This window comes from Sturnus vulgaris, unplaced genomic scaffold (genome assembly GCF_052056855.1).
Source record: "Sturnus vulgaris isolate bStuVul1 unplaced genomic scaffold, bStuVul1.hap1 Scaffold_462, whole genome shotgun sequence".
NCBI classification, from domain to species: domain Eukaryota; kingdom Metazoa; phylum Chordata; class Aves; order Passeriformes; family Sturnidae; genus Sturnus; species Sturnus vulgaris.
The window spans coordinates 17,174-28,688 of NW_028276481.1; the positions used below are offsets into that span (position 1 = coordinate 17,174).

The 11,515-nt window shown below is 43.2% G+C and overlaps 1 long non-coding RNA gene across 1 annotated transcript; it reads right to left on the bottom strand.

The window, feature by feature from the left end:
• Positions 1 to 7,974: 7,974 nt before the first annotated feature.
• Positions 7,975 to 11,289, bottom strand: LOC148217692 (uncharacterized). Its single transcript, XR_015800850.1, has 3 exons — positions 11,220 to 11,289; positions 9,916 to 10,030; positions 7,975 to 8,037 (listed from the first exon to the last, which is right to left on the bottom strand). It is a non-coding gene; the product is annotated as an uncharacterized LOC148217692 (long non-coding RNA).
• Between the last annotated feature and the right edge of the window lie 226 nt (positions 11,290 to 11,515).

Here is an 11,515-nt window from a genome sequence, read left to right on the forward strand (position 1 = left end):
CAGGAGGAGTCAACTGCTTGCTAAAATTCCAAATGGATCACGGTGTCTCCCAGACCCAAGCTGCATCCACCTGTAACCCTGGCTGCTATTGGAGTGCCAAACGCCTCTTCCAGACTGATCTCAGAAACCAGGAAGGGTGAGTTTTGTTTCATAGGGAAAAGGGCCACTATTTACAACAGTCTGCCTCTCTCGCAGTGTGAATTGAAAACGAAAGCTTTTCGCCTACGCCCTTTATAAAGAACTGCTCCCAGGATGAGAAAGTCTTTCTGGCCAGAGCTTGCCCCTGACGCGAGGAAGCTGCTATTAGCACGGCATTGCAGGGGCACTTCTCGCTCCTTGACTATGTGCTCAGCACTCTCTGAATTCGCTGCTAGCTCCACGGTCCTTCTCAGCTGCAAGTAGCAGTGCTCACAGTACATAGAGCTTCGCAAGGACCGAAGACCTGGAGGGACATACTGCACTCGAAAATGAACCAGGATTTCCTGTAGAAATATTGGTAGACGTGTTCTACACTGCCCCTTCTCGTCAGCCATCTTGTGCTCCTGCTGCTGCTTCTGCTGTGAGGAATCACTCCTTGAAAGACGAGCGAGAGCGTCTTTCTGGGTGCATTGCACTGAGTGAGAGCTCGCTAGGGACTTTTGGATGTAAAACTTTTTCCACCTCCAAAAATACATGGAGAAGTCTTAAAAGTTTTGGTTTTATTAAGAATACTTAGGTCCAAGTATTGCTGGTATTGCTGTCCTAAACACTGGTTTAGAACACAGGTTTCAGTCTGAAATTGACTGCTTGTTTCTGTCTTTTTGCCTAGTAGCAATCTAATTCTAAGGTAATTAGATGTAGGAAAAACATAAACTACATCTCAGGTTAGGTGGGATAATTGGCTCGGAAGGAAATGGAATTCAGAATTTGGAAAGAATCTAAAATAAGCTGATGTCACAATCCGAGATTCCCTTGGGTTCCAAATCCTTTCATTTGTGTTTTTGTGGGCTATTTTGAAGGCGGTGTACCATTGAAGCCATGATTTAGCTGCGGTGAGACCTGCTCTGCTGTAAAAGCATTATTTTCTCAGTGAGCATGGACAACAGTTAGAGTGTCATCTTTTAAGATTCCCTGCACTCCACTTATGGTGGCAAAAGCAGTGCCTTGACTGTAATCATAAAAGTGATTACAGTTTCATTGCTTTGACATCATGTAGGATGCTTCCTCCATCTGCTGTGGTCAGCATTAAGTAACAGATTTCTCAGTTTCTAGGAAGAGTCTAGCAAACAATCACCTTGCTCCTTCTCTTGCATTTATTCATCACTGCTATGCTGCTACACAGACAGATAGTCTGTTTATGATTCAACAATTCAATGGGACATCAAGTAAATAGCAAAGCAAAACTTAACTACGGAAAGCACTATAAGGGCCAGAGATTAGCTTGGATCAATGTGAGGTTTCTGGGGACCTCCGGGTGCCTCTTGTGCACCCACACTGTCGGGCTACTTCTTCTTTTATGTAAAAAGCAAAGCGGCTAATAGTAGCTGTAAAGTTATTTATTGCAGAAGCACATCAGTCTCAAATGCAGAGTCAAAGCTAACAAAGTCCATTCCAGGTTCTAGCTCCAAGTCCCAAACAGAAGCAGAAGCTTCCCGTGGTCCCAGCAGGGCCGGAGGAGCCGGGCAGCTCCTATCTTCTTCTCGGGTGTTGATTTCAGCGGCGAAAACATAAGCAGAGCAAAAGCTGTGGCATAAAAGCAATGGCTAAAAGCAATGGCAAAGCTGCAGTGGCAAAATGCAATGGCAAAATGCACATGGCATAAAGCCATGGCATAGAGCCCCACCTCTCCCTGATGCATGTTCTTTTATAGAAACTTTCCAACTAGCTAAGACACAAACTCGGACCACTACTTCTTAATCTATTAGAATTCTGGTTTCTTAGCACGCCAGGCTACGTATAGACTACGTTCATGGCCTATCTTGTTCTAATTGAAAAATGTAAGCAATATTCTTAACTCTAACTCTATTATGTCTAAAGCTAAGTTCTTGGAGCCTCTAAGAAAACACTAGCATGTTTTTCAACCTTCACTAGAACATGTACTACTTCTCAGGCATCTAAGACCTTTTACTCCCTAAAAGCACTTAAAACTTATTCCATTTACTTACTTATTTTCTCTCTCTTATGTTACAACCTAAGTCTTCATCTCTGCCTTATAAATGAAAGGCCTAATACACTTTAATCCATCTAAAGATTTCAATTCAATTCCTGCACTCTGATTTGTCTCTGAAGAAATCAGAGAGACTCCTGACTTACTGACTCCAACAGATCAAAACAGGTATTCTCCTAGCATTGTTTACAAACGAGTCAGCATGTGAAACAGAAGGCACAATGTAGTTTGGGCCTTGTTTTGGGCATGCCCGGAAGAAGGAAATTCTGATTTCACATATGGGAAAAGAAATGTTGACAGTTGAATGAGATTGTTCATACCCCAGAAAAGGTTGCTTTGAAAGGTTGTGGAAGTCCTGTTAGGAAACATGGCTTTACAAGTCCTTTCCACCAGGAGACAACAGCTGCAGAACATCTGGGTGTGCCAGTGTTGAGAGCACCAGCAAAGATCAAAGTGGAGAAGTTGGTGAACAATGGCAGTGGCCTGGGGGAGAGCAAGTGGGGTGCTGGCTGTGGGACCAGGGGAGTCCTGACTGATTTAGGAGGCGTGTGATGGTCTGTGCCAGCAAGCGGAGTAGTGCTGTGGCCTTGGCACACTGCGAACACTGGAATTCAGTGGGGTCACTGGGCAGGCTGAGTGTCTGAGCTGCTGGAGGGCCCCAGGTTGCCCACATGTAAACATCCAGTCTCACTCTTGCCAGCCACAGAAAGGAGCAGGATGTGGCTGCTGGCGATGCCTGTCATGTATATGTAGTGTATATGCGTGCTATCCCAGCCTGCTGGGAACACTTCTTCTTTGGGACTGCTTGGGCTGAGGGAGAGAAAGCAGTGGTAGTTTCTGAGGTTTTGAGTTTGCTCGAGTTTCTCAGGCTGTTTCTGGAGCCACCCAGAGTTCTCTTCCTTGACGCATTTCAAGTCCTGCTAATTTTCAAAATTCAAACAGACACAGCCCTAAGCTAGTTGATCTGACTTCAGAGCTACTCTTACACTGAGCTGTTGGATGATCTGATCTCCTGAGATGTCTTCCATCTCAGTTTATGACCTGGTTCTTGTGAAAAGTAGGATCCAGTAGCCTGGAGAAGAGAGGTTTCTGGAGAGACAGTATTGTGGCCTTTGAATACGTAAAGAGGGTATAAGACAAATGGAGAAAGACTTTTTAGGAAGGTTTGCAGAGACAGGACAAGGGGCCATGCTTTCAAACTGAGACTAGGTTTAGACTGGCTAAAAGGAAAAACTTTTCTACAATGAAGCTGGTGAGACACTCAAACGGGTGTTCCAGAGAAGTTGTGGATGCCCCATCATTGAGAGTGCTCCTTATCAGTTTGGCTAGTCTTGAGCAATTTGATCTACTGTAAGATCTACCTGGCAAGGAAGTTGGACTAGATGATCTTTAATCACAGACTGTTGTATGATTCCGTGAAAGACAGAATGCAATAAAGTTCATAATTCAGATTTTGGCGCAGACATATTTATTATTTCTCACTTTATGCATCATTGCAATGACAACTTGTTAGCTTCTGAAATGATTAGCTGAGATTGATTTCCTTCCTTAGTTTCATTTTTCCTGTTATTCCTTCACTCTTGGACTTTTTTTTTCACTAGATTTCCTCTTTCAGTAAACTGCCCTTAAGTATCACTTTGCTCCCCACCTGGCTTTATTTTTTTTCAATGACACCTTTTCACTGGTTCGTTTTGGGCCTTTGCTGCTTGAAGTCCAGCAGCCTCCTTGTCTGAGCATTATGGAGCTTTCTTTACAGCTTCATCACTATGCAAAAAGCCATAAATTACTGTGTTCCATCTCACATACCATCAAGTATCACACTAATATTCCCTCTGCTGAATAGCTGGTTGGCTTACATAGACCAGCCAAAAACCAGGAAATCCAGATGGCAGCAAGAATCTTGTAGACTACTCCCGCTGTTCATTTAAATTCTGGAGAAGTCACGTGAGGTATCACATTCTCTTGAAAGAAGTGTCTACCATCTCGGACATTCTAGAATGGGCTATTAATATTGTCATGAGTTTCTGGCTAGACCTTTTAGTATGCAAATTCAAATGATCTGAAATGATAGAACTTCAAGAATTTTTTTTTTTCCCAGAATCGAAGTATGATGGAGTTCCATAGGGAGAATCTTAATCTTAGTTATTCTATTCCATCTCACATCATGGCTGGGGGCAGGGAGAAGGGAGTATCTTTGGGGGACAATGGGTTCCGGTGTAGTCAGTAAGCTGGGCAGAGGAGCCATCAGGTATTGTCTGTTGTTGGGGGGGGGGAATTCATGTGAACTCTTCCTTTCTTGTACCCTGCCACTAGTATTGTTGCTAAAATTGTTTGTTTTCTCATCCAAGTGACAGAATCAGCACACTTAATGAGGGATGAAGAGGGAGCAGCGACCTCAGAACAGGAGGAAGAAGAAGCAGAGCCTGCTGTCCTCCAGAAGAAAAAAACACTACCAGCCAACTTTGCATCATCTGTGAACTTCCTGGGCGTGTACTCTATCCCCTTGTCCAGATCACTGAGCAAGATATTAAACAGGACTGGGCCCAAGACTGAGCCTTGGGGACCAGCTGGATGAACTCTATTTCCCACCACTCTGTGGGCCTGGCCATCACCCAGTTTGTCACCCAGCAAAGAGCCCACCCATGCAAACCATAAGCAGACAGTTTCTTCAGGAGAATGATGTGAGACTCATTGCAAAAAGGATCAGGGAGATGCCTAGGAAGAGTCTCAGGTGAATCCAGGAGACTATAGTGGAGGACTATTCAGTTTTCCAATCAATTTGCTTAAAAAACTCTACAAAACCGTAATAAAAAAACAAACAAACAAACAAACAAAAAAAGCAGACCAAACAAACACACAAAATCCCCCAACCAATAATCACCAAAGAGACAAAAAAAGCCCCCAAAAAAGCCCACCAAAAAACCCACCCAAAACTGAAAAAAAACCCCAAACCCAACACAAAAAATCAGGGTGAATGTTTTTAGTAACTTTAAAAATAACAAAACAAAACAAAACAAAAAAACCCCAGAAAGTCACATTTCTAAAGGTGCTGTCCCAGCCTCTTCTCTCAGCAGGGACGACATCCTGAAGTGGAGCCAGTTGGAAGAGAGCGGGAGGGGGCAGCACCTGGGCCATTGTCACAGGACGGCCCTGTGGCTGCCCCATTGCCAAAACCTGGACACATAAATCAAACACAGGTATGCACATGTGCTTAGACACAGCAAAAATATATTTGTCTGAAAAGAATACTGGTCCATTTCTATCACTGGAAAGAGCATAATGCCTCGTCTCAGCTTTCTTTTCAGTCATTACAAATGTTTCGAAAATAAAGGAGTGCAGAAAATGGAAATATCCAAGATCAACATGAGGACCAGTAACAAAGATTCCATTTTTGAAACTGCATTGGGAATCCTCTGCAGAAATTGACTCAGAGCTCTAAGATTTACAAAAAAGACCAAGAGGATTGGAGTCAATACAACACAGTGTCTGCAGACTTCAGCTGGTTGCCTTGATTTCTCAAATATGATGGAGGAAGCACCTTAGCAACTACAGCTGCCAGTTCTCTCAGGGCCCTGACATGCCTCTGGGTGGGTCCCATGGTCTTGCATGCTCAGGTTCCTCAAGTGGTCTGAAAGCTGACCTGCTACTATGGGTTAGAATCAAGTCCACCAGTCCAATAACCTGAGAGATGTGGAAATAGTGACTGGCAGAGTAAATTGAGACCAACACTTGTTGAGTACCTCAACCTTCTCTTTGTCTGTTGTCACTAGTGCTGTCTGGCTTATGGGGGTGGGGGGGAATAGGGAAGGTGTGATAGGTTTCTTTTCATCTTCCTTTTCCCACTGAAATACCCGTAGGTGCCTTTATTATTCTTAGTTTTGGCATGCTTTTCCAAATTCAGCTTCAACTCAGCCTTAGCTATACTGATCCCATCGTCACACACTCGTGTTAACACTCTATTTTTCCCATGATTTGTCTCGGTGTGTATTGTCTGCATATTACCTACTTGCATCACATCTATTAATTTTCAATAACCTTCTGGCTTTAAATTGTTTTCAAAAAAAAACCTTTTTGAACCTTTTCACCTCAGAAATTCACCTGGGAAGCCCCAAATCCCCAAAATTCACCCCGAAGTCCCCCCTGGGATGCTCAGCACTCACCTGGCAACTCCCAAAATTCCACAAACTCACCCCAAAATTCACGGGGGACCCCCAAATCCCAGGGCTTCACCCCAAAATCCCACCTGCAACCCCCAAAATCCCTCAAATCACCCCCAAGACCCAGTCCCCCCAACACCTCCCAAATTCACTCCAAAATGTCTCCAATCCCCCTCAAAACCCTCCCAGATACCCCCAAATCCACCAAATTCACTCACAGACTCATCTGGGACTCCCAAAAATCACCAAAATTCCCTGGAAAATCCACCTGCATCCCCCCAAATTCATCCCAAAATTCTCCCACGACTTCCAAATGCTCACCTGGATACCCCAAAATCGACAGAATTCACCCCAAAATCCGTCTGGCATCCCCAAAACTCACCTGAGAACCCTAAAATTCACATGTATACCCTAAAATTCACCAAATTCACCCCCAAATTCCCCTGAGATCCCTAGAATTCCAGAAATTCCCCCTAAAATTCAACTGGGACTCCCCACATTCCACAAATTCACCCCAAACCTCGATACCCGGGATACCCAAAATTCCACAAATTCTCCCCCAAAATCAACCTAGGACCCCTCAAAACTCACCTGGATCTCCCCAAATCCCCGCCCCCCCCCCCCCCCCCAATTCACCTGGGCACCCCCAAATCCCCAGAATTCAACCCCAAATTCACCTGGGACCCCAAAAACCTCCAAATTCGGTCCAAAATGATTGGCAACTTTACACACTCCGTTTTCCCACAAAAGGATCTAGAGCCCTGTGCGCTTCGTATACAAACTAAATGCAAAAAAACTTTCTATTCATTCTCAGCAAAAAGACTTCCTATTCCTCCTTCTTTTGGACAAAACTGCCTTCACTTTCAAACTTATTATCTTGCTCACTTACCTGCATAATGCTTAGTCCCTGTTCTGCATGCTCATTTTCTTCACTTTTACAAGGAATCCTCTCCTCATCTTCTTCTTCCTCTGCTTCTTCCATTTCCTGTGCCAAGATCACCTGTTTCTCTGTTAGATTTCTTTCTCTAGCTGATTTTTTGACAACTGTCCCTATCTTCTGGCACCGCTCGAGAGAGAGAGGCGATTGTCCCGCTCTGCTCTGGGCTGGGACTGCGCTCTCTTCAAGCCCTGGGGGCAATTTTGGATGCCACAGCGTCAGAAAGACCTCAGGCTATTGGAGAAATGTCCAAAGGAGGGACACAGGGATAGCGAAGAGGCTGGAGGGAAAGCCATACAAAGAGTGGCTCAGGGCATTTGGTTCAGCTGCAGAGAGGACACTGAGCTCACACCTCACTTGGGACCTCTCAGCTCCTCCCAAGGGCAGCACAGGGACAGCTTTGCTCTCTGCTCTCTGCGACCAGGGACAGGAGCCAAGGGAATGCCAGGAGCTGTGTCAGGGGACGATTAGGCTGGCTATCAGGGAAAGGTTTTTTTCCTCAGAGGCTGGTCGGGCACTGAATAGGTTCTCCAGGCAATGGGCACAGCCCCAAGGCTGCCAGAGGTCCAGGAGCGTTTGGCCAATGCTCTCAGGGATGCAGAGGGTGGGACTGTTGGAGTGTCTGTGCAGGGCCAGGAGTTGGACTTTGACGATCCCTAGGGGTCCCTTCCGACTCAGGAAACTCTTCCCATTTTCCCCTCTTTCCTCTCCTTGCACAATGCTCTCAGCTTACTGTTCCACCGCATGTTCCACTTCTGAAACCTCCGCTACTTCTTTCCAGTTCAAGCACAGTTCTACTGGTTACAATCCAAAGATAGACAGATTGGAAAACAACCAAAAAGAAACACCTGTTTGGAATGTCGTGCTCTTATCTGCATCTCGAACTATGAAGTCGATTGTGCCTTGCAAGTTCTAAAAGCAAAACAACAACAAAAAACACCCGTTTTAACATAGGGATTTGCTTTCTTCTAAGAAATCCATATCCCTTCTCAAAATGGATCTATTTCAGGAAGAGATCATCTTGAATAGATCACTTACTATCTAAAGAACCTGGAAGACTCAAATCCGTAATGATAAGCCTGTTACCTTGTCGTTTTCTGTTCCAAAGGCAAATGAATTTGCTCAAGTGCCGTTTGTAACAAGGACAGAGCTCAAAGTGTGGCTCTGAGAAATGTTTTGGTTTCCCTCTCCTATCTCTATCAAAAGCACTTTCTTCAATGGCTGAAACAATACTTGATACAGTCTGAATTTTAAAGGTCATGAAAATTTTCTCCAAAGTGAAAAATTAATATAGCAGTCAGGTTTGAAACCAACGGGAATTTTTGTTTTACCTGTTTGAAGATTCCCTTCACACTAAAATGCTGGCTGATGGATACCTAGAAGAAATCAATTCCCACAAAATGCTTCTGGGTAAGCCATTACATCATCCATTACAATTTGCTTCAGTGTCCCGTTCCTGTCCAATTGAAGGTCCCTGTTTAAGAGACTCAAGTACGGAGAGAAATAAAATTTAAAATGACTACAGTGCCTTTAAATCTAAATCGAACTTCCTTATCAATCTCATAAAACCTTTAGGCTAAATGTTGCCGTTGATCTGTTTCTACTGAACACAATCACGTCCTGGCTTGTTAGAGATTAGTTCATTACAAAGAAAGAAACGCACAGAAGTTAAAATATTTCCAAAGAAGCATTTGACATCCTTCCTTTTGGATGGGGAACCATTCCAACACTGCTTACATAAGAGGTCAAATGACTGTCTTCCATGTTAGTTCTGCACTGTGCTCAGCGGAGCCTTTCTGGTTTATTTGCCTTTGACTTGGACATAAAGCTGAGTCTTGATTCAAGAAAAAATCAATATTCACACTTGGTTTCATTTACACGGACATTGGCTTGGTCTCCTAAACAAAGAAAATGATGGGGAATTTTTGTAGGAGTTCAGATAGGTAACATTCTCTTTCCACAACCTGGCATTGTATTTTCACTTGGTCTCTTACCTCCGGCTATGTTTTAACGGCTCAAATTATTAGGAAGAGTATCAAACCTCCAGCTCTAACCACAGTCCCACTGCGAGGTGTGTGAAGGTATGTGCATCTGCCCCTCAGGTCCATACTGCTCTTCTAATGTGCCTCTGATCGAGCAGGTAGGAAAGACCTCCTGGGTGTGTGAACAGTGCTGCTTCCTCTATGGCTTCAGAGCTGCTGCTAAGATCTTCAGGAAGGAGAGCAGTATTGTACCCATTTTTAGATGGTTTTTAAAGTTGCCAGTGCTTGGCTGTCTTAAACATCTGAGTTCCTAGAACTTTGAATGAGATCAAATCTATGAGTGAAGTGATGATGGTGCAGACCAACTTCTGATTCCAGTGATCCAAGAATCTGCACTACTACTTTTACCTTCTGAATAAGGCATGGATGTGATGGTATGCACAGTAATACTGATGTGCTATGGTTTTTGAATGCTGGCAGTCTTTCTTTGTCCCATTCCTAAAGCGTGGGCATTATTTGCCTTAACCTTGTTCAGTAGGGACATTATTCTATATTCTTACATGAAGTGAAAAGCACTCTTTTTCCATACCTTCACACAACAGCATTAAAACAAGGCCTAAGTAGTACAACCAATATTCAAAGATGCAAAGCAAAGATGCTCTACCTTTTAAGTTTACCATACAAAATTCATACCTTGTTCTAATTTGATCTCAAGAAGAAAGGGTGTTCTCCAAATACTCCTTCAGCTCTTCCTCACAGCTCACCGTTTTCCTTTTTTCTAAGATTGTATCCAGATCACTTTCATCATCTAAGGCCACATTAAAAAGCTAGTAAAAATGGTTTCGTAGATACTAAAATCTCCCCAACTATTTAGGATTCAAGGAAGTTAATTGTGCACATATCTTCTACACCCAGAAGAGAAAGCTACCTCAGCAAAACTCATCGCCTATGAAAATCTTCCTAGATAATGAACACCTCTGACACTGCCACCCCAAGTTGGTGTTCTGAAACAATGAGAACCTCACATCCAATCAAACTCTAGACCTGCACAAGATCTCGTCATAGCAACTTGCAGCCACTTTCTACAGAAAGCAGCAGTGATCTCTATCACTGTTGCCATACCAACAATAAGACAGGACTGTCCATTCAGCATGAATCAAGCAGTTAGCAAAAATGCACCTGACAGAATGAAACTGAAGAGTAGAAATTCCCATCTAAAAGTCAAAGATTACATTTTTAATTTTATAGCAGGTATTTTGAATTTCAGAGGGCTCTTTGCATTAAGAAGTCCTGTCTTTATAGCACACCCTTGTTTTTATGTTTCTACCTGGATTATGGCCATTTAGCCGTCTCCTTCAAATCACTCCAAAGAAAAACATTCAAGTGGACAAGTTCTTTCTAAACTGCTGGAAGGTGAAATGAATGAGTAAGAGGATATGTAACATGATAAAAGGCTGCCTGGAATTTTACGACTGGTATCCAACATGGTGCCTTCTATCTGGAGAGTAAAAAAAAATCAGTCTCCAAGTAAACTGGTAAGAATGCGGATTCTCAAAACTTCTGTTTATTCTGGCACCATAAAGCACCAAATCACATTCTATCATTTATCCCTTTAGAAACAACTGCCCGACTTTTTTTATGTATAGAAAAGATTGGAAGACATTTGGGAGATCATGTCCAGCTATTCCTAAAGTCTGATCTTAAGCAGACTGGGCCATACGTCATTCATCGCTATCCTATGTATTTCAGATAGAAATGATCATAAAAATACAATCTATTTCTATTACAAATAATAAACACAAGAATTATGAACATTTCCACATGAAACTCTTCCACACCAAACTGTTTCTCTGGAGTGTTTTGTCACACTATGGACCTCTTTCTAAGGTGACATCAATAGCCTACCACGCAGAAGGCATTGCAGGTGGGAGCACAGGAAGAACAGACTAATCCCAAGGAGTGATGAAGATATATGTCATCAAATAAAAGAAACGTACATCCACGTGCTCCACTTCTTCTTCAAACCTACATTTTCGTTTCTCAGTCATCTGAAGCATGTTGGAGTGCACAACTTCAGCATCTTCTGCTGTGCAAATGTTCATATCTAACAGGGTCATCTGAAGGAAAAGAAGAACAAATTATTGACATGCACAGAAGAAATACTGTGTGGCTTTCAGAGAGCCTGGCTAAACGTAGTGTTTCTTTTCTTGTGATGGACAGAGATAGATTCAGCCTCCTACATGCCATATTAGATTAGTAAACAATACCATCTGGTTGGACACAAAGGGAGAAA